The sequence below is a fragment of the Macrobrachium rosenbergii genome, chromosome 11 (assembly GCF_040412425.1).
Source record: "Macrobrachium rosenbergii isolate ZJJX-2024 chromosome 11, ASM4041242v1, whole genome shotgun sequence".
In the NCBI taxonomy this organism is placed as follows: domain Eukaryota; kingdom Metazoa; phylum Arthropoda; class Malacostraca; order Decapoda; family Palaemonidae; genus Macrobrachium; species Macrobrachium rosenbergii.
In genome coordinates this window covers 36,670,617-36,694,868 of record NC_089751.1, presented here as the reverse complement: position 1 = coordinate 36,694,868, position 24,252 = coordinate 36,670,617, and the positions used below count along the sequence as shown (strand labels likewise).

General features: G+C 36.3%; 1 protein-coding gene across 1 annotated transcript in view; it reads right to left on the bottom strand.

The window, feature by feature from the left end:
* LOC136843331 (uncharacterized) overlaps positions 1 to 24,252 on the bottom strand; it is a 282,587-nt gene that overhangs the window by 236,412 nt on the left and 21,923 nt on the right. The window lies entirely within an intron of this gene.

Here is a 24,252-nt window from a genome sequence, read left to right as displayed (position 1 = left end):
ATAAATATAGCTGTACGTAACGAAATATAAAATTGCAATAAAAGTAACAAAAATAATAAGCAATAAAGAAAAACAAATTAAAAATACGTAGCTGAGGACAAAAAAATAAAATTAAATGAAAGGCAGGTACCGCGCATAAAACTATGAAAACTTGGGAAGCATTAAAGATGAAAATTTTTTGCTTGCTGAATACCGTACTTAATGTAGTTGGTGCGCTTCTACTGAAAGGCAGGTAGGCCTATTCCTTCGTGGCCAATCTCATTTTTCGTCATTTGTTTTTCAACTCTCGTATCCGTTGAATTTGGGCTTGAAAAAGGCATAGGATGCCAATCCCATCGGCCTGTGGTCTCTAAATAATCTATTCTTTTTTTAAGGTGTTTCAGCCGAATTCGGTGGTTTTAAGACTTACAGTACAAAGATGTTCACTTATTTCAACAAAGTGACCCCGTTGTGATCTTCCTAGACAGACGCTTTGGAAGTCAATACATTTAAGTATTTGAAAAATGATCGAAATCTAACAACCAGGGATCGTCATTTAATGGAGTAAAAAACTGCGAATGTGAAAAGGGTTAAAATGTTTAGCTGGCAACAAATGTTTTCAAAAGACTGCCAAACCTTTGATGAATTACAACGCTTTTCTGCTTCTACCATTAGCACTGTTTGACTTGCTTTGTATTTGTGTTAATAATATCAAAGGGAACAAAAAGCTAGCATAAAATATTAAAGTATTCATATGTGTCAAATTATACTGTATTGTACTTCAACTGGCCTTAATGTTTACAAAGAGACAAATTAGGTCAATTGCCCAAGAAGTGAGAAAAAGCTGTGGCATTTCTGCCCACGTAGTTCATAAACTAAATCAGTGTTCCAGCTCCCTTATGTAAAGGATCTGAAAGAGTGATATGATATTACTCTTATTCCAAACTGAATAAATATAATCGTATATGATTTAATATACAGTAATAATATAAGTACCCTACTCTGTATTAAATCTTTATTCTTGATTCGATAGCAAGGGTTAAGAGGATCTCTTAAACCCTTATCACAAATGAATGTCTTTATACCAATTGAATTTTGAAAAAAAAAGATATCACTGTGGAATGACAACAGAGGGGTAATTTGGAAATGGGAATATGCATGTTATTAAACACACTTTAGATCAAGAATTTGCATATAGGCACTTGCATGGTGTATACCTTATGAGGAAGCAATCAAAGTAATGTCTTAAGTGGTACATGTTAGACGGACAAATTTGCAATCTACCTACTTTATTTTTGTAAGAGAAGTGCATCTGTTTATAGAAAACTGAATTGTGCTTTAAATTTCCATCCAGAAAATAACTTGAAATTTCTTATCTCTTGACGACTGTGTATCTTTACTCGAATATATGTTACAGGCAGATAGCGAAACCAGTAATTTCGAGAACTGCCTGAAATTTCAGGCATAGAGCGAAATGCACTTAGCGACATTTGTTCCCTCCCCAGGAGCTAGTACTAAACACGGCGAAACAGTGACTCACCTACACTGTTTCACAGTGTTTAGTACTAGCCCCTGGGGTGTCAAATGTGTTTCGCCGTGTTTAGTACTACCAGCCCTTGGGGGATCAAATGTCCCTAAGTGCATTTCGTTGTCTGCCTGAAATCTCAGGCAGTTCGTGAAATGCCTGGTTTCGCTCTCTGCCTGTAACATATAGATGCTATATGGTACAGCAGAAATTTTACTAGGTGGCTGGTTCAAGTATCACTTGCAAACATATTCGATACCAACTTACGTGAGTATCCAGAAATACTGTGGATCTTACCTAGTGAAAATAAAATATTGATAGCTGCCAGACTGATTACATTAAAATAAAGTGAATGAAGATTACACACTGATTTTGCTACGTTAATATGGTACAGCATGAAAATGATCATTCTTTTAACATTTATTTCTAAAATTACAAACATCAATCTGCTGAAATAAGTGTATTAATAATTTATTATGAATGACAAAAGAAAATTGGACGGGCGTGTTCGACTGACATGATTACAACCCTCATTTCTTGATTAAATATGTCGATTCAGCTTCTGAGAGGCAAAAATGAACCACCATCCCATACCAACAGTTTAGTGAAGTCTTAAGTCATGAATCAATTTTCAAAGCATTATAGATAATCTCTCCAACGTGTTCAATGTCATTAACATGGCGCTTATATGGTCTCTTATAAGTGATATGGTTCAACAACTCACCGAGAATCAATTACTGATAAAACAATCTTATCAAATCAGAGGTCTCTTAGCAGTGTTTGCAAGCTGTTATGCTGCGGTCAACAGCCTCATCAGATGCCGTGTCACTCGTCGTCATGACAGTTATCTTAATTTGCTACAGTTCAACAAACGTTATGTTAATTTGCTACAGTTCAACAAACGTTATCTTAATTTCCTACAGTTCAACAAACGTTATCTTAATTTGCTACAGTTCAACAAACGTTATCTTAATTTGCTACAGTTCAACAAACGTTATCTTAATTCGCTACAGTTCAACAAACGTTATCTTAATTCGCTACAGTTCAACAAACGTTATCTTAATTTGCTACAGTTCAACAAACGTTATCTTAATTTGCTACAGTTCAACAAACGTTATCTTAATTTGCTACAGTTCAACAAACGTTATCTTAATTTGCTACAGTTCAACAAACGTTATCTTAATTTGCTACAGTTCAACAAAAGTTATCTTAATTTGCCACAGTTCAACAAACGTTATCTTAATTTGCTACAGTTCAACAAACGTTATCTTAATTTGCTACAATTCAACAAACGTTATCTTAATTTGCTACAGTTCAACAAATGTTCGTAGAAAGAGTTAGACAACAATGTGACCAAATCAGTTGTATTCAATATATAATTACCATTTTGCGAATGATACCGTCAAGCACATGGCGGCAGACAAAATGTTACTTATAACATCAGTGTAATCAGAATAATATAAGAAATGAAAAAGGAATAAAATAGCTGTTCTCAAAATCGTTTTTCACATTACAAGCAAATTATTTAAACGACGTTCAAATCGCCAATATCGATTTAGGGAAAGATAAATGGGGCTCAGTTATCTGGAAAAAGACAAAAGACATTCGAAATATCCACGATAAGGCAAGAAAGCGAGAAAGGCGGAAGAAATGTCACTATCCCTTAACCACTGGGGACCTTCAACACTGGTGAGAGAGAGAGAGAGAGAGAGAGAGAGAGAGAGAGAGAGAGAGAGAGAGAGAGAGAGAGAGAGTAATCTTAGTGCGCTTTGGGTATATTTTGAATAGTGAAAAAAAAATCTCGTTTGCTTACAGCAACGTATAAACTTAAACGATTTCTTAAACTGTATATAAATATAATTATATGACACGTGGCTATTAGATTATATTTAATTATCATTAAGGATGATAAGTCCAATCTCACATAATGTATTAACTGAATTCTTTCTGGTTACAAGTTCTCTTTAATATTCAACCTCCGAAACATCCCTCACATGATTAATTTTTACTTATCTGTTTCTTATATGTTGATTATTTTAACAATCTACTGAATATCAATTTGACTGGAATACTATAATATAAACTGGTGTTTCCAAGGGTATAATCAGTAATGAAATGTAATTCGTTGTTTACACGTTTTACAACTTCTGTTAAAGCCTTCCTCTGGAATTATGTGAAGGATTGGCTTTAGGTAAAACTGTACTCTTGCTAAACAAATTAAGTCAACGGAAAAACATCTGATGCTGCACCCAAACATCCGGTTTCTCATTTCACTTGAATTCTTTTGTTTTTTTTTTTATCTATTTTGTCACTGCTATCGTTTAATTTTTATTTCATTTTCTTTCATTCTACTGTTAGGGAGTTGAACTTTTTTCACGTAGCTTTAAATATTTAGCATTTCATACGAGTATATTTTTTCTTTCATAATATTAAAGTTATATTTTGCTCTCAAGTTTTCTATTATTTATGATTATCAATAATAATACTAATAACATAAATTTATCTACAGTTCCATTATGAATGAAAAAAAAAACTGCTTTTCGCTGATACTCTAGACTCACAGAGGATTATTCAGGAAAGTTATTCATGGACTGATATGAAATTTAGGCTGTCAAACCAAAAACAGGGCACATTCATCCATTCAGCGTTTAAGACACAGAAAAGAGGATATAAGAGTGGTTGGACAGCAAGACAAAGACATCCAGAAAATAAAGGCGAAAATGGGAGAAAACCTAACAGCTGCAATAAGAATAAACAGTTAGAGGTGTTGGACAGAAATACCGAAGAAAGGATACGGGAATGGATGTGAAGTAAATGGCTACAATGTGGATGCAGCCACTGGTCGAAGGGACCCTGTAAACACCCTTTCGTAGTAATACCTACAGTGCATCACGTGAGGTGCACTGACGGCACTAACACCTGGCGGGTATTCAGGAAAGAGGAGTCATGAAGTCTTTCCTAATTTCTTCCGAGACTTAAAGTTGTACGCTATTCGCCACCAACGGCGAATCGACTCATTTCAAGAGGAACAAACCCAGTTAGAGCGGAACATGACTCGGAAAGTTTTCTCTCTCTCTCTCTCTCTCTCTCTCTCTCTCTCTCTCTCTCTCTCTCTCTCTCTCTCTCTCTCTCTCTCTTCAGCGTTTTACTGTTACTTTACAATGAATGAATAGCACACAACTATTTCATGAATATTTCTCAAAATGTTCCACTCTCTCTCTCTCTCTCTCTCTCTCTCTCTCTCTCTCTCTCTCTCTCTCTCTCTCTCTCTCTCTCTCTCTCCAGTGTTTTACTATTGCCTTGCAAAACTGGCAAGCACAAAATTATGTCCTACAGTTCATCTACGATAAATGACTGTTGAAAAAATAAAATAATTCCAGAAGTAATAAGTTTGAAACGCGATAAACACAGACAAGGAAAATGTTAAATGATCAAAAATCAGTATTAAACAGAAACAGCTTACCTGTACAAGCAGTAATGCTTATAAATAACAATGCATTTCAAACATTCTGTGAAAGATGTTATGAAATGTTATATAGAAATAAGAATTAAACATTGCAATCTTGACCTATCTGAATTTTAAGAATGACGAGCTTGATGGCGCACGCTACGCTGCGCTGGAACCCAGTGCTGCCCATCACATCTCCCCTACCTTCCCGATCCCCTAACTACCACGCCCCACCCGTGGCGGACAAACAGGTTTGCAGGAGGAGGGTGGATGTGTCATGTCTCCCCTACCCTCCCGATCCCCTAACTACCCCGCCCCACCCGTGGCGGACAAACAGGTTTGCAGAAGGAGGGTGGATGTGTCATGTCTCCCATACCCTCCCGATCCCCTACCTACCACGCCCCACCCGTGGCGGACAAACAGGTTTGCAGGAGGAGGGTGGATGTGTCATGTCTCCCATATCCTCCCGATCCCCTACCTACCCCGCCCCACCCGTGGCGGACAAACAGGTTTGCAGGAGGAGGGTGGATGTGTCATGTCTCCCCTACCCTCCCGATCCCCCTAACTACCCCGCCCCACCCGTGGCGGACAAACAGGTTTGCAGGAGGAGGGTGGATGTGTCATGTCTCCCCTACCCTCCCGATCCCCTACCTACCCCGACCCCACCCCTGGCGGACAAATAAGAGAGATCCACTCGGATTTTATAATTATAGATAGATTAAGTTGGCCTTGACAGCACGGATCCATAAGTGTGATAAGGTTAAACTTTATAAGAGGTTTGGTGTGGACCTCTGGATTCACTGACAAACTAAGACCGCCCAGTTGTGATAATATGAGTTTTATTCAAAACCCTCAAATATCCTTATTTCTAGTCAACGAGACCTTCATGTACTATATATTATTATTGAGGAGCGGTAGATATCTGTTTTCACCAGTTTTAACTCATCATGATCCCAAATCTAATTATGCTTTCAAATGCACGCTTTTATCATGAGCAATTCAGAGTATTCCATCATAAATGTGCATTGCTTAACGAGTTTATTATTATTATTATTATTATTATTATTATTATTATTATTATTATTCAGAAGATGTACCCTATTCATATGGAACAAGCCCACAAGGGACACTGAATTGAAATGCAAGCTTCCAAAGAATATGGTGTTCATTAGGAAGAAGTTGGAGGAGGTAAAAGGAAAAACAGAAAAAAAAAGAGATCTCACATAGTCAAAAAGAAAAAATAAATTAATAAATAGATAAAAATGTAAATAGCCTATCAGTCTAAAGTCAACAGAAGCATTAAAGTATGTTAATGAATGTAGACACTTGTCTTCTACATTCAACACCTATCATAATTTCAAACATTCCCTCGATAAGAATATGATTTCCAATGCACAATATACCTTTTGTACTTATCACCTAGACACATGCCCTTGCTGATAAGAGGTAATCACAGGAGCCACAACCTTATTTCAAATAAGAGTGTAAGATTTTCATATTGTTTCGTTCATTTGAACAGAGGAAATAAGAGAGCTTAATGAAATGTACTTTGTGGGCGTGTTTGTGTTCAATCTAACTAATCTGTCCTCTGATACCTCACATTTAACACAACAAGCGTTAGGTGCTTAATTATCAAGAACAGGTTGGGAGACAAACTACAAATTTAACCGACTAAATTCGAATATTTTGGGCCTTGTTTCGTTGATCCCAAATCTTTGAAAAAGAAAGATAAATTTGTAAAGTAAGCATATAAGTGAACACACGGCTGAAAATAAATTCACGTAGGAAAATAATTGCATGAGTGATGAAACAAATAAATAATCAGATTGATAACTTACAGGAATTTGAAAAAAGTTAATCAATACCTTATGTTATTCACTATCTTTCCAATAAATAAATTCACCATTATGTCACTTTTCTATTATAAGGGGATGTAAACCATGGCAAATGAAAAGTATTAAGTAACGTTAATTACAGTAAAATATAGAATTGGCGCATTGAATTTTGCATAAGAAAATGTATTACGTAAGGAAATTGCAAAGACCTTATGTCCTGTTGGGGTCAATTTAAAAAATTATTTCAACAACCTATACGCCAGTTAAAAAAAAATATCATATCACTTCTAAATATAAAAAGCTAAAAAAGTTAAAGTCCTCCCGGGCCTCTGTAGGCTCATAGGGCAGGCGCTGATCTCCTGTTCCTTAGGCCGGCACAGTGAATTTGGCAAAATGTGTAAAACTCTTGAAAACTACAAGGACATAATGTGAATATTTTTCTGGTATTCAAGACAATATTTTTAATTCTGAAAGTACAAGAAATACATTGAAACTGTAAAATGTCAAAAAGGCAGCTGAATTAGGCATGAATGACGTCTTACTCCTGAGAATCAAAATTACCTGACGCCAATGATTCCGTGATATGCAACAAAAATCCAGCCAGCTTTGAAAGGAAAAACTTGGAACGGAGAAACGTCAAAGGGAGGAAACCAGAACGAAATCCAGTATCCGGGTCCTTTCCCGAATTAGTAATCTGTCCAAGGACAAGCAGCAACACCAGTCCTTAAGAGATTAAGGACGGAAGAGCGAGCGGCAACAAGAGATGTCACTTACCGCACGAGGCAGCAGCAGCAGCAGCAGCAGCCGTCAGCAGTTACCACAACGAGACCACACACACAAGAGCCAGTACCACTCCCGTCGTCCTCAACCGCCCTTAACTACCCACATCACCATTACGATCATCTGCTGCTATCCATCTATTACGGTTCCCTCTTCCTCGCTCCGCTCCTCCTCCTCCTCCTCAACCACACCCAAAAAAAAAAAAAACTGGGGGAGGGGGAGGAAAAAATACACCACGCCCATTTCGCCACACCCGTCCACCCAGTGACCACCACGCCCACCGGAGCCATCATCAACGACAACCGCGGGTTTCGAGGGATCTGAGCAATCCCTGAGGTCTAATTTCACGTGGAGGGAACCGGCGGCCAATCGCTGGGGATTCTCTTTTGCTTCATTCTGTTTCCCGTTGTCCCCGTGTCTTGTTCAAGTTATCATGGGGATCTGTCCTCGTGTCTCAGTCTGACGGACATGCGTAAAAATAACTGCATGCTGATGATCGGTACATATTATATTATGTATCAAACTCAATACAATTATATGGAGACAAAGTATGCACCTGTTTTCGGGGATGTAAGGCAATATCTCCTCTATAATGTCAATCTCATTGGCAAAATACAATAACCATGTGCTGAGCATGAATATACACATGTATACTCATACAGTGCATATACAGTAATTGTAAAGGGCTATGTATCCAAAAAGTAAAACAGAAATATGAGGCTATGACTAATACTAACCACAACCAAGGAGCGAAAGCAGAAGGCTCCTGGGAACGCCCTTCAACGTAGGCAAGGATTACGAAGTTTTAGTAATATTTACAAAATATAAAAAAAAATTACCCGTGATACCAAGTTAATCTTTACGTCATAATCTTCCACACGTGATAACCTCCACTCATGGGCTGTTGCCTTTATCTTGATAAGGGAGTTGCAATTCAAATGAATTTTTTACTGTGATTAATCTGTAGATTAATCATAAAGGCGTCAAGACAGTCATCCCTTTCAAGTGAATCAAGAAAACAATGTTGATATTAACATGAGCGCATATATATACTGTATATATATATATATATATATATATATATATATATATATATATATATATATATATATATATATATATATATATATTATATACGTATATGTGTGTGTATGTATGCATGTATTTATATATATATAAACATATATATATATATATATATATATATATATATATATATATATATATATATATATATATATATACTGTATATATATATATATATATATATATATATATATATATAATAATGCATGTGCATGAAAATAAATAAAAAAACAATCCAATACCTTGTATAATTATCAAACCCAAAAAAAGTGGTAAAAAAAAACAGTTAAAAGCCGGAAAGAAAAAAGCGAATATTGGAAACGATTAACTTCTAAATTCATGACCTCAGAATCTAGGAAGAGAGAGAGAGAGAGAGAGAGAGAGAGAGAGAGAGAGAGAGAGAGAGAGAGAGAGAGAGAGAACCTTTTCAATGGACGAAATTAACTGTTGGCTCAAAATAAACGCTGGATTATCCTATGGTTAATCTTTATTTCAATCCTTTCTGATTCAGATTTTACGTCATCTCTCTTGGTAGTGCTTGCAGTGTACCAGGTAAGGTGGGGCAGGTACCAAACGGAAGCAGAGAACCCGCCAAACACACTCCTCCAGACGGCTGACGGCAATGTCTTTTGATTATTTTTAAAAACAGCGAGTTCCTTTATGATTCCTGGCTTCAGAATGCGGAAAGATTACTTCTGATACAAGAGCACAAGAACGGAAACATATAACAGACCTGAAATTATTATTATTATTCAGAAGATGAAACCTATTCATATGGGAAAAGCCCAGAGCGGCCGTTGACGTGAAATTCAAGCTTTCAAAGAATATAGTGTTCATTAGAAGAAGTAAGAGGAAGTAAAGGGAAATGCAGAAAGAAGATATCCCACTTATTAAGAAAGAAAAAAAAATTAACAAATTAACAAACTCATAAAAATGTAAGAAGAATAGTACTTAGGGTAGTAATGCATAATAAAAAAAAACAGAAATAGAGTCCAGTTCAAGACACAAACAGAAATGCCGATGAACCTTAATTTGCACTATTAGGATTTATACACTGAATAAATGTCCATTACAAATTTATTTGTACAAAATGTAATTAAAATGATGGCGATACCAACACACGATTCGCCAGAGCTCAAGAAAGGTGGTGAATGTGTAAGTACTGCATTACAGGACATCGTCAATTTGCATTGCTCGAACATATTTGTCAATAAAAACTATATGAAGATTCAAGTGTTTCTGAAAATTACTATTATTAAGCATATTCTGTTATGGCTGATACATTACAAAAACCAAACAAACTTCCAGCTTTTTTTTTTTCCACTGAACTTCCAAAATGTCTTTGAAAATACAAAAATCTGTATCTAAAGTTTAACGCTACTTCAGGTAAGTGAATATTCTCAATTCACAAGCTTTCTTCCTTACTTGCTTTATTCTACTTCTAAATATTTATTATTTAAAGATTACACATAACAACTGCATTTTCAACAGCATCACATTGATGTATCCTGAACTGTTTCACCATTTCAATAACATCTTTCCACGGGTACCTTTGACAACCGTACCATAGCCATTCTGTCATACGGGCACAACAGGTCCCTTTGAAATTCGGATTCACTTCCGCCTCTAGTCTATAAACACTGTTTTCAATGCTGCTCTCAAGCAAGTACAAAATGTGCCGAAGTTTCTTCGGCGCCATCGAGTTTTCTGTACAGCGTATAATGCTGTATGAAACTCTAAGCCACGGCCCGTGAAACTCTCAGCCGCGGCCCATGAAACTTTCAGCCACGGCCCGGTGGTGGTCTGTGTGGTTGGCACCTATAGCAGTGCCAGATGCACGATCACGGCTAACTTTAACCTTAAATAAAAAAAAAACTACTGGGGCTAGAGGGCTGCAATTTGGTATCTCTGGTGATTGGAGGGTGGATGATCAACATACCAATTTGCAGCCTTCTGGCCTGAGTAGTTTTTAAGACCTGAAGGCTGACAGAAAAAGTGCGGACAGACAGACAAATAGCCATCTCAATAGTTTTCTTTTACAGAAAACTAAAAATAAAGATACATCAACTGCCACCTCTATTGTAACTGTCGTATATTTCCGACGTCGGTCTCATTCTGGCATTATGTTGACTACATAGCCTTGAATTCAATTGCTTCTTACAAGGAAATCCACAAGCAGAAACAAAAGCCAGAGATAAAAAACGTGTTACGAATAGACTGTTCGTACGGAGCAATTCATACGCAAAAGAAAAATCAAGCAGAGATAATGATCCCTGTTTGCTAGTTTTATTTGTTCTTCCAGGTTCAGGCAGTGAAGTCAAGCCGGCAGATGGCATACTCCTGCATTTTGTGGCAGCCAACAGAGAACTAAGCGCAAAAAAAAAAATAAATAAATAAATAAAATAAAATCGAAAACTTGACGGAAAATAAAAACGTTTGAACGATGGGTATATTTTTGTTAGGGAACAACACTTAAAATACGAAGTGACGTAGGCTCCTTTGTGTTAACCGTCGAATTTTCATCTTCCCCAAAAGCGTGCGGTGATTGTGGAAGAGGCAAACCTGCGGGAAATCTCAAGAGAAAACTTTTTCTGAAAACACGAGCATAATTTTCTCCGCTCAGTCATATCCAAATACCTCGTACGTATGTTGGAGGGAACATAACATTTATACAGAAATGATAAGAGATGATTAAGAACAGAGGGAGAGATGGGTCAAAGTAGAAACACACACACACAAAAAAAACTTAGAGTGAAAAGAAATGAAGCAAAGCTAACAGCTTTAGCTGTTTGATAAACAACTAGTAAAGTGATCACAAAAATGAAGCGAGGACTGCGGTGCTTTTAGCTTTTTTCTGAAACGTGCTTTTAGGTTTTTCCGGGTTTCAGGTACACGCCAGAGGGCAATGAATACGGTAAATATTCTGCACTGCATTTTCTCTCAAATGTTATATAAATGTAAAGCAGTTATTTGCTGTTCTATAATCAGCCAAAGAAAGGACAACAAGGGATTCACCATTGAGAAGATATCTGCTTTTTTACAGGTCGAGAAAACAGGAAAGAAATATGACTTGCACATTAATGAGGGGGTTGGAAGATAAGGCATGCAAACTTCCTACGTTGAAAACACCCCTTCTGTGTGACAGATCATCACAGGGTTTTATGAGCAAGAATTAAAACGCACGAAGGGAAACATGTCATTTGGACATGCATGCAAATTTCATCATTTTCTTTCTGAGAGCGCGATAAAAAATTCGATTAGAATATTTTTTTTTTTAAATTCGATATAGGGACAGAAATTCATTAAGCTACTAATTCTATAGGCACTGCAGGCAGGGAAAGACAGCAATGTGATTAACTGGAGTGTATCAGTGATTTTAGTTTTCTGTACAAGAAAACTATTGCGCCGGCTTTGTCTGTCCGTCCGCACTTTATTCTGTCCGCCCTCAGATCTTAAAACTGAGGTTAGAGGGCTGCAAATTGGTATGTTGATCATCTACCCTCCAATCACCAAACATACCAAATTGCAGACCTCTAGCTTCAGTAGTTTTTATTTTATTTAAGGTTATAGTTAGCCATAATCGTGCTTCTGGCAACGATATAGGATAGGCCACCACCGGGCAGTGGTTAAAGTTTCATAGGCCGCGGCTCATACAGCATTATGCCGAGACCACCCAAAGATAGGTCTATTTTCGGTGGCCTTGGTCGTACACTGTAGCGTCTGTACAGAAAACTCGATTGGCCGAAGAAACTTCAGCGCATTTTTAACTTGTTTATCTTTATTCTCGTTTCCTGCCAAATCTATGAACCCAGGAGGGTCAACGGTTAGTAACGACGTAGGAAATGATATATTGGTTTGAATAAAGCAAAGATAAATATAAAATATCCACAAAATATCCACATCTCCCAATGTAAAACCTCCTCCATTTTATTTTTATTCTTCAAACTTAACTGTATTCAAGACAACGGCTTTATCTACATAATTAATTTCAACACACTTCGTGGATCAAACATCCCACGTGAACGAAGCTTTAGCCTCTAAAGTTCAGTTTGCAAATTTTCAGTTTCCAAACAAAACTTAACTGTTCGGACGATTTGATGTGGAAATAATATACCATACACATTAACTTATAACAGGTAAAGCAATGGCTGACAGAAAAGTCAGTAAGAGGAAATGAAGTAAATATACAAATTACAAATAACGTGCATTCCTGAAAAAAGAAGTTACCGAGCCCCGTACCCCAAGAGAATTGTCGGCGCCAGTGATCCTGTGGCGAGGAAGAGAAAGAGGAAGAGGAACGAAAAAAGAAAAAAAAAGAGAAAATATAATTATTTATCTGTAATTAACGATTTTAATATAAATTAATTACAACCATATTTACGTACTGTCATTCAGAATGCATGAATAATCTTAAATGTAGGACGAAGAAATAATAAAACACACAAACACACACACACACACACACACACACTAACAACCTTTAGTAATTAAATCAACAAAAACTAAAGGTAAACCAGATCGTATTACCATTAAAAAAATTTTTTTTTTCAAAGCATATAAATGTATCTGAGAAGTATTTGCTTTCAAAATCAATTTTATCCAGTACCAAAATCATCCCTAATTTAAAAACAAAAATTATTCCCTTTGTCTTCTCTAATAACTCCGTTGGCAGGCTGCTTGTTGCCTTTACCGATCCGTCTTGTTTATCTTGTTACTAAACCTAATGAAAACATCGATAGGTGGTCGTTTTGTCCCTACTTTGACAATGTCGTCCTTCTCTCTCTCTCTCTCTCTCTCTCTCTCTCTCTCTCTCTCTCTCTCTCTCTCTGCTCATCCGCATTATGTTCCCAAACGTCTTGTCTCTCAAGTAAATATAAACTCCGTGACTTGTCCTAAACTTTACCATGATTCTCTCTCTCTCTCTCTCTCTCTCTCTCTCTCTCTCTCTCTCTCTCTCTCTCTCTCTCTATACATATATGTATGTATATATATACATATATAAAACATACACATACGCACACGCATCCTTTGTATTCTCCTAAACATATTCTCTCTCTCTCTCTCTCTCTCTCTCTCTCTCTCTCTCTCTCTCTCTCTCTCTCACACACACACACACACACACACACACACACACACACACGTTATCTCTCTCCCTCTATCCTTCCCTTCGCGTTCTCTCTACCGCTCAACTTAGTCTACCAGTCTATCGGTCTATCTTTAAGCACAAAGACAGACAGACATAAAACACCCGCGCGATTCCAAAGGGAACTTGGATTCAATGATGAACGTTGATTTCTCTCGAGACTTTAACCTTTCACAAACCGACTGGTGGTTTCTTCAAGAAAATCCTAGGCTGAGACTGTACGCTCTATGTGCGTCTATTTGACAGCTAAAGGAAGTACAGAGATCGGCCTAAAATATCTAATACTTTCGGTCTGCCATTCAACTTTGTAACATATCAGAATTTCGGAGGTGTTATAAGACTCGGGGAAAACAAATGACTTGAAATCTAGGAGAATGTTAATAAATTTACTAACTGTTTTATGGTTATACAAAATCACTTATATCAAAAATAAAATCGGGTAGTGACTCGAAGGAAACGATGGTAGCTATTATAATTTGCTTGTCATAGCAGAGATTCTGCAAACATATGACAGGCTATCACATTCTACTTTCTGCACGGCGTTGGTGAACAGGTACTAAATGTCACTAACAACGTTACTCTCATTTTCAGTACTATTTTTTCGTCTAATCCTAAAACCCATTGATTACTAGAGAAAAATGTAATACTGGATTAAAAGATATATAAAATAATAACTGATATTCAAAGAAGTCGATTGGGTTTCCCGATATGACATTACAAAAGCAACTGCTACTTCGGTTCCTCTACAAAACAAAAATAGAAAGTCTCAAAGCATTTTGAATGTGATTTTGCATCAGTTTCAACTGCTTCAAATTGAGAAGGAACACAAATACAGACTTGCAACGTTTTCTTTCTGGTCACCGGTGGAAAATCAAGGAGAGACTATAAAGAATTTTCCTAGTGACCCAAAGGGGTTTTTCGCGGGTCGTTATCTAGGACTAATATTTCTTGGGGGTCATCATCTTTATGATATTTACAGTTTTTTTTATGTTTTTACGGCGATACCAACCTTGCTTGTATTAAACGTGCCGCAAAGGCGGATACAAACGGTTAAAACCCTTGGGAGTCACTATCTAGGAAAGATCCGATTATAATAATGCAAAATCCTCCTTTATCCGCTCAATCGTAGATTACGGACGGAAACTATTAGAGTCAGCATAAATAAAGCCGGGAAGTCGCTCGAATGCTGTTTTAGTAAAAACTTGGTATAGCATTTACTGCCTGGAGAAGCAACTACATGACTTCATGTATATTCACTGGTTTGATATATATATATATATATATATATATATATATATATATATATATATATATATATATATATATATATATATATATATATATATATATATATAATATAGTATACATATATATATATGTGTGTATATATATACATATATATATATATATAACAAGCATTACTGCTAATGGTCTACGCCCTCACACCGACATTTCATTTTGCCAAAACCACACCCTTCTCCGACCCTGTGACTCCAGAGACTTTGTCCTGGCCACTTTCTCTCCAGTCAGTTACTATATATATATATATATATATATATATATATATATATATATATATATATATATAATATATATATATATATATATATATATATATATTATATATATATATATATATATATATATATATATATATATATGAGTATGAAAAACATATTTAAAGACTGAAATTGGAAAAAAAACAAAAGGCATACTTCTGACTAAAGTATGAGGTTGCCCACTAGCAAAAGCCCGTACTGGCTTTTTTTCACACCATCTAACAACAGATCCTTATTTCTAGTTTATTTCTTTACCCTCCCAAATAAGGTAAGTGTGATATTTGAGAATAACAAAATATCCACAGCATATACAAGATATTGTTCGACGAACGCTCAGCGCTCTGACCGAGCAAAAGGAAACTCCATTTGATAACAAAGAGATAAATGCCTTGACTAAAAAATGAGCAAAGCAAACTCAGGAAACGACGACAGCGACATCGACTATCACACTGACAGATTCTACTAACAATATTAATACGATCATTACACACTGTTCCACAGGTAATGCCAGTGAGTTTATAAACAATAATATTGGCGGTTAACAGGTTTCTTAATTATCTGTTCTAACCACGGCAATATGTTTCTTTTAATATTTTTCTGTATTATAACGAACTTGCAAATCAGCTACTTTTAGCGTTGGTCCCCGTGGAAATGAACGAGAAATATATAAGTAACAACTTAATAAGAGAATTGTGACGCAATTCAAAAAAAAACAAAATATTACATAAAGGTACACAAGCACAGGAACAAACATATCAACCCCACCCACATTTACACACACACACACATATACAGTATATATATATATATATATATATATATATATATATATATATATATATATATATATATATATATATATATATATATATATATATATATATATATATATATATATATAATATATATATATATATATATATATATATACTGTATATGTGTGTGTATGATATATGTACACACACATGTATATATATATATATAAATATATATATATATATATATATATATATATATATATATATATATATATATATATATATAATTAGTAAAAATGCATTAACTATCAAACCTAGTGTTTGTTTTCCTCTCCGTTTCTTTGACAATCTCAACGCACTGTACCAGGCTGGATGAACTTCTACACTAGTTAAAATTCTGTAATTCGAAAGTGCGGAAGCAACTATCGCTCCAGATTTCGTCAAAACGTTTCACAGTTATTTACTGCACTACGTCATCTTGATTTGGGGCGCTTTTATCCTCTCTCTCTCTCTCTCTCTCTCTCTCTCTCTCTCTCTCTCTCTCTCTCTCTCTCTCTCTCTCTCATCATTTTAGCGATGATTTATCTCTTCTTTGACCTCCTCCTGACTCTCTTGGTAATAGGGCTGCCTTTTGACACATTTACTTACATAAATATTACAAACTCTCTCTCTCTCTCTCTCTCTCTCTCTCTCTCTCTCTCTCTCTCTCTCTCTCTCTCTCTCTCTCTCGTCATAGGTCTTTCGCTAATTTTACTAGCACTCAAATGAATATTCTCCTCTCTCTCTCTCTCTCTCTCTCTCTCTCTCTCTCTCTCTCTCTCTCTCTCTCTCTCTCTCTCATATTTATCATTTTTTCTCTCCTCAATGCATGGATGCAGAGGAGAGTGTTTGTATGTATGTGCCACTACCTTTCTATAAGAAACTCTGGAAGGGTAAGTAAACATGACAGCAACTGGAAAATCATGAATTTTTCATGACGAAATCCCAGGCCTCTCCATGAAGTCTCCCGAGCGATGAATCGGTTACAAGGAGGTTTCGTGGGTTTATAACCCCAAAAGATGCGGCGATCTGAATAGCGCACGAAGCAGCGCTCCCCAAGTTGCTGCCCATAATTCGCTTTGCATGCGGCGGAAGGAAAAGGAGGAATTTTAAAATGTCGATCGTTGGTGACGAAAGAAAATCTTTAGCGGAAGTTTGCGTTAAGTCGATGCGGTAATGAAGGGCGCATTTGTTTGTTAAATTTCAGTTTCTGAAGAAGGGACAACCAGTACAGCAGGCCCAAAGACTTACCCCAATGAGGTTTATAAACAAATAAATGTGGGGGTTGAGAGAAATGCTAGAGGATATAAATGTAAGGGTGGGCGTGGTCCTCTCTGCGTGATTTGGGCGTGGCTGTTGGAATTAAAACCACACCACAAATAAAAGGAAAGGATCGTAACAGGCAAACTGAGAGAAGAAGAGTAGACAGAGAGAGAGAGAGAGAGAGAGAGAGAGAGAGAGAGAGAGAGAGAGAGAGAGAGATAGGTGGGGGGCGGGGTTATGATTACATTTTGCTTCCATGAGACATGTCACTAATGCGTACAAAATCAAATTTGGTAAAGACACGCAGTGCTGACTTCAATCAAGATTAGGGTAAAATACCCAGTCTGTAATCTTGCCTCTGCGTTTTCCAAGGGCTTCAGAACATGGATAAACAAGTCGCGTCGTCAAACTTGCATCTCTCCTTCGAATCAAAATCCCAGTGATTTCCTTTTTATTTGAGATATTACAAAATTGCTTGAGATTTAACTACCATTAACTGACAAAAATCATTATATTCTTTGAATTGCACATTACTCTACACAATTCAAGATAACCAGTATTGGAAAGGATATGCTAGGTATATACGGTATGTATACATGTATCTCTTTACTTATTTATTCAAAGAAAAAACAGCGAAAAACAGTAGTATATAGTACCCTCATTTTTTTTCTTACGTACACACCCTCAGGGTACAATAAATGGGATGGGTATTTGCACATCAAAAAGAGAGAGAGCTGGGTACAGCTTTGCCTCTCTACTTCAATCTAAGACTATTTAAGGCTTTTATTGATAGTGGTCTCATACTCTCTATCTATACCTGTATTATATAATATTCGGAATATATTGTATCTTTTCGTTTATTATCATACGATTTGTGTAATTGACCCATTACCAATAAAGGTGATATTTTAATAATTTTACAATATATTCAATGCATTAAGTCTATTGCTTCAGCATGGTAATAAAAGTTGGTTCAAATTAGGTGAAGGTAAACACGTTTCTTTGCCTTGGCCCCGTGCCATGAGTGTAAACAGTTAAAGGTATATGTGCATACATACATACATACATACATACGTACACACACATATATGTAATGTATGTGTATGTATTCACACACATATATATCACATATAATATATATATATATATATATATATATATATATATATATATATATATTATATAGCTAAAATCAAAAGCAATCTTGCTGTCTTGAAAAATAAAGCGCGAATTAAAAAAGGAATCCTGGTAGCAGCAAAATGCTACACAATGATGACTGGACAGACTCTCTACCAAGAATTTACCCTTAAACTTAAATAAAAAATTACGAACCTGTAAAAGTAGATTTAGATTAACTAACAGATGAGGGTTACTGATGAGACGGATGTTTATTACCACTATTACTGTAATAGGGGTATGATAGCCTTCTTTAGTGATGGAAATTCAATTTGATCACAAGATTCCACATGATCGCAGAGATGACAGAATAATATATATATATATATATATATATATATATATATATATATATATATATATATATATATATATATATATATATATATATATATATATATATATATATATATATATATATATTACTAATAAGAACTTTGAGCTGTTTCTTTGAGCCTTTTATTCTAGCAACTCTCCAATAACTCAAAACTTGGTTGTGTGCCGCCAAGCACAAAGAAAATCAAGACTAAACTTACTGAAAACCAGTGTTCAATTTGTCAGCCAAAAACTATGTTACGTCCTTCAACAGAATCAAACTCCGCCATTTACAGGATAAAGTGCTTGCCAACTGATATTGGAAGAAAATTTCGACTGCTTGGGTACGAACGTGTTATTTAGTAATATTTTATATTTTCATGTCCGTTATTTTACCTGTGAATGCTGTCATTTTCAGGGCAAATTTATTAATATATTCGTCTCTGTTCGGGTGGAGGGCTTCAAAGATGATCACACGGCATTAGTGGCTCCAAGTAGAATCATGAAACTGCAGAGAAATGCCATCTGAGGAGTAATTTTCATCACATGAGACTGCAGGGAAATTATTCGGTACCTACTCAATTTCATCTTCCTATCTTTTTAATTTGGATAATCTAATGCTATGTAATTGTGAATTTCTATCCTTATTAAGAGAGTCAGCGTGAAGGTATATCGATCTAGTTCTTCCTACGTGACGCAAAGCTGCATTATTTTTCTTCTAAGAAATTTCATGCTTCATTTTAATAATTCTACCTCATCAGTAGGGCAAAAAAAAAGAAAAAGAAAAAAGATCTTTGGTCAAAATGTCTATCAACGTATTACATTAATATCTAAACTGTTAAACACTGACCGTTCGTGAATATAAGTGCATTTCATGTACATCTCCTCTGACATTTTATCGAAAACAGTGTTTGCAGAGGTAAAGGCAAAAACTAAAAAAAAAAAAAAAAAAAAAAAAGAAGAAAATTATTAAATAATCAACACAGAAAATCCACAAAGAATGATCATCTGGAACGAACCTCATCCATAAAAATCCTACAGAGTCCGGTAAAAACTGCTTTCACATCCTGCGCACGTGGAAGCGATCCTTTATCCTGAACACATATAACTGCCTAAAGCAGTCTACGCTAATATACTGTATATGACAAAAGAAGAAAAACCTTATCAGCGCTGCCTGATAGTCTCAGATACAAAGGCGTGATGGAATTTTCCTTTGCCTGAGGTTATTTTGATCAATACAATACACACGAGCAGTAAAATATGTTTGAAGTTCAATTTCCAACCTAACAGGATGAAAGAGGCAGGCCTCGGCATCTGCGGATGTGAGGTGAAGGGGGAGGGGAGGGAGGGGAGGGGGGGGAGGTGAAAATACCCTGTGAGTTTTAAAGCCTCCAATATCGGAAATGTTGTCCTGGTCGCACAGGCATTTGAGGAGGTCTGCTGCACGCATATGAGGCACGCGTCTTGTTGATACGTGGACACGCATCTCATGCACATACATACAGTTCTTTATATACCCTTGAGCAATGTGACACGCTATTTATCTATATATATATATATATATATATATATCGCGTGTGTGTGTATATATTCATATATATATATATATATATATATATATATATATAGTATAATATCCCCTAAGAGGTTATTAAGCGTAAGATTCACAGCTAACCCTTTTGGGATGAGGTTGTTACCCCCAAGCCCTTTAGTACTTTGGCTAAGACCCATCAAAGTCCACCAACCGGAATGTACTTAATACACTGTTTAGGTCAAGAGAAGTCACCCCCATGGGATCGATCTCGGTTATAGCTAGTGAGGCAACGTCATTAAGCAGCACTGAGCCACGGGACCACACTATATATATATATATATATATATATATATATATATATATATATATATATATATATATATATATATATATACTTTATATATATATAAAGGAGAGAATGTAGATAGATAGATAGATAGATATCGATGAAGATATAGATATAATATGGATATGTGTGTGATGGCGCGGCGCGCCAGCGTGTTTGCCTGTTTGCACACGTGAAATCTACAGGCGATATTTATCAGAAGAAAGTATTTTTTAACACCTTTAATGACCTCTAAAATTCTCGACATCAATGCGCTTTTATCGATAAGCTTATCACTGTAAGCCTTGAATCCGAAAGGGGAGTATTTGAAGAAACTCTTCCTTCCCTGATGAGATTTAAACTTGAGCAAGAAAGAGAGAGATTACCGTTAACGCATTATATTATGAGGGGGAATAAGAACGTGTTTCAGCTCATGCGTCTATATTTCTCAGGAATTACGGATAAATTTTATGGAAGCCGAAATAGACCCATTATTATTATTGTATGACTGCTACATAAGGGTAACTCAAACTAAGGATCTAAGGATAATAATGCCTTCATTATTCATAACTTTTATACATTCATATGAGAGACGTCAAAATGCCGTTGACATGGAAATTAAAAATTCTGCTGGGAAAATACACTTATACGAAATATTAAACCAAAAAAAAGAATAATGGTAAAACTATGCAGCAGATATAACAAAAGACTAAACTCTATAAAAGCAATTACGACAACTGAAAAAGTATGGCGACAAGTATCTAATTTTTAGCTTGAGGTATGATTCAGAAAAGACCCAAATGAATCCACCTCATTGATATGAATTCATTGAATTAGTGATGACTTGTATAAAGAGCAGAATCACACAGCTCTCAGTGAGCGAGTTGATGATTTTTCCTTTATTGCTAAGATCTTTGTATTGTTTTAGTATTATACAACACAGCATTTTACAGTTCATGCCACAGTTTGAATAATATTTCCATCTGCACATTTAATCTCGAATATTATAAGAGTTTGCCCACTCCTGCAATTTACCATTTCCACTGCAAATTACAAACTAAACAAGTTCAAGAATCCAAGCATATTAATATAATTATATAGATCTTTCCTAGATAGTGACCCCCTAAGGGTTTTCGGTGGTCGTTATCTAGGACTAACATTTCTTGGGGGTCATTATCTTTTTTTATATTTAAAGTCTTTTTCAAGTTTTTACGGTCACCCCCACCGGGCTTGTACTAAACACGCCGCAAAGGTGGATACATACCGGGTTAAAACCCTAGGGGGTCACTATCTAGGAAAGATCCAATTACATTTAATGTAATTTCCGTATATACTCTTCATCACCCATCCTGCCTAACAATCTAAGTTTCAGCATATATAATTATCTATTATTTCTTGGTTAGTGCTAAAATCGATTGGCACCTTCCAGGCCAAGTCTTACTCCGTTGCAACCAGTTATTAACTGTTAACCTGTCCATCTAAGCACTGCATCACACCAATCAACATTAAGTGGAGGTCTTGTCACGTAGCGCGCATCAGGTAACCGAGAGCGCTCTACTTCCCTCTCGCAAAGCTCCCCCTCCCCTCCTCCTAGGAGAATACCCCGGACAAGCCAACTGTCCCTTTAATATATTCCTCCCTTGCTTGAATAAACCATCAGCGCTTAACTGAGTCTCAAGTAACTAAGTTATCTTTATTATGGGAAATGTATATCATGTATACGAGCAATTAAATATTGCCATCATGATAATGTTAAACAAAATTGATATGATGAAGTGACAAAGATGTTATCAGCGGAAACGTAGGTTGATAAAATTAACATATATTAGAAAATGTTTGACTGGATACACTTACTATGTTGTTATTCCCGTACGAGTCTATGTTTCTTTCAAAAACTTCATATCTTCAAGACAATTTAAAATAATATCATCCTCTACAAGATTTTAAGGCATATAACACAATTTTACCCAACCAAAAAAAAGAAAGAAAAAAAAAAACATAATTTAGCTTCCCCGCGTAGAGAATCATCCATTCAGGCGCCAGCCAGCCTCTCTCTAGCAAGCACCTGAACCTAGGTCAACGTTTTAAAGCTGATGCCCAAGTGATGCAAGACTTCGCGGGCCAGCTTGGATGCTAAGTCTCGAGTTTTGGCAACAGGTCAAGTTCACTATCATGTCTCTAGTTCATGTCACGATATATATGTAGGCCTAATATTTTGTAAGCTGTAGATCTTCAGAGATCATCGACCTTCTGATCAGCAAAATGTCGTTGATAAAGATATTATTTGCGATTTACCTTCAAAATATTGAAATAACCGCGCAAGATGTAAAAGCTGATAATGATGAAAGCAGGGGCTATGTAAATATAAGTAATATAATGGGTTTAGTCTTTTACTAAAAATAAACATGCAATCACTAAACTTCCGCATCCGGTGTCGTGGATTTCTTAAATTCCACAACGAGATTTTCTCCAAATCTATCCCCGAATGCTGACAAACGAAAGTACCGAAGAGGGATGACAAAAGAATGCGGGTTTCATAATGATAAGTCGATATCTGGGAGGGAATTTCATATTAATAGCCAGACATCCCCGACCTAGCTCGTCTATCTCTCATTTGTAGCTAAAGATAAACACCGAGTCACAGTGTCTACGTGATGCTAGACAGGTTTCACCGGGCGCAGTCTCTCGGTCCCGTGGCACGACTGAGCATGACGTCACTGCCTGCATGGCGGGAAAAGCGAGCGTGGAAGGAAAGGGCACGGCACGCTGTCGTCTTTCAGCACTGCTGGATTTCGTTTGGCAAATTTGATAGCACGCGTCGTATTCTACACGAATTTACCATAGGAATTGAACAAATCGAATAAAGAGGAACGAGGGATCTTCTTTATTTCGTTACCAACGTTTTTTGATACATTACACTCGCCCTTTAAAAAGCTTAAAGCATCACCGGCAACTTGTTGATTTGATGAAGGGGAGGATCTAGGTCACTTGAATCGATAGCAAAAGCAGCTGGCGCGTCACGAAATCAATAACTTGCAGCGTTCGCTTATTTCCTCAACTTCTTTATTTCTCCTTCACCGCCAAGAACAGAGAAGTAGTCTAATCACCGATAGCGTTCTTGTACTTTTATATATTGGTGACAAACATCCTTACAAACACCAATATTCTCAACTCGAATTCAACAAAGAAACGAACGACGGGGGAGATTTCTTGATCATCGTGATACGTGCAACGAAGTGTCATCTGCATCACAACAGGCTAAAACAGGAACCGCGTATCTCAGTGACGTTAGAAGCATCAGAATGCGGCAACACCAAAAGAAATCAAATCAAAGTTCTCATTTAATGTTTGCTATATATGAAGGGTCAACACCTTCCGACTGGCGTACGTGACAGATTCTTGCATGGCATGTCCAGGAGGTCAAAATACGAAGAATAATCAGTTTTATATTCACGCAAGTGCGATGCTGACAATAACAAAGGTCAAA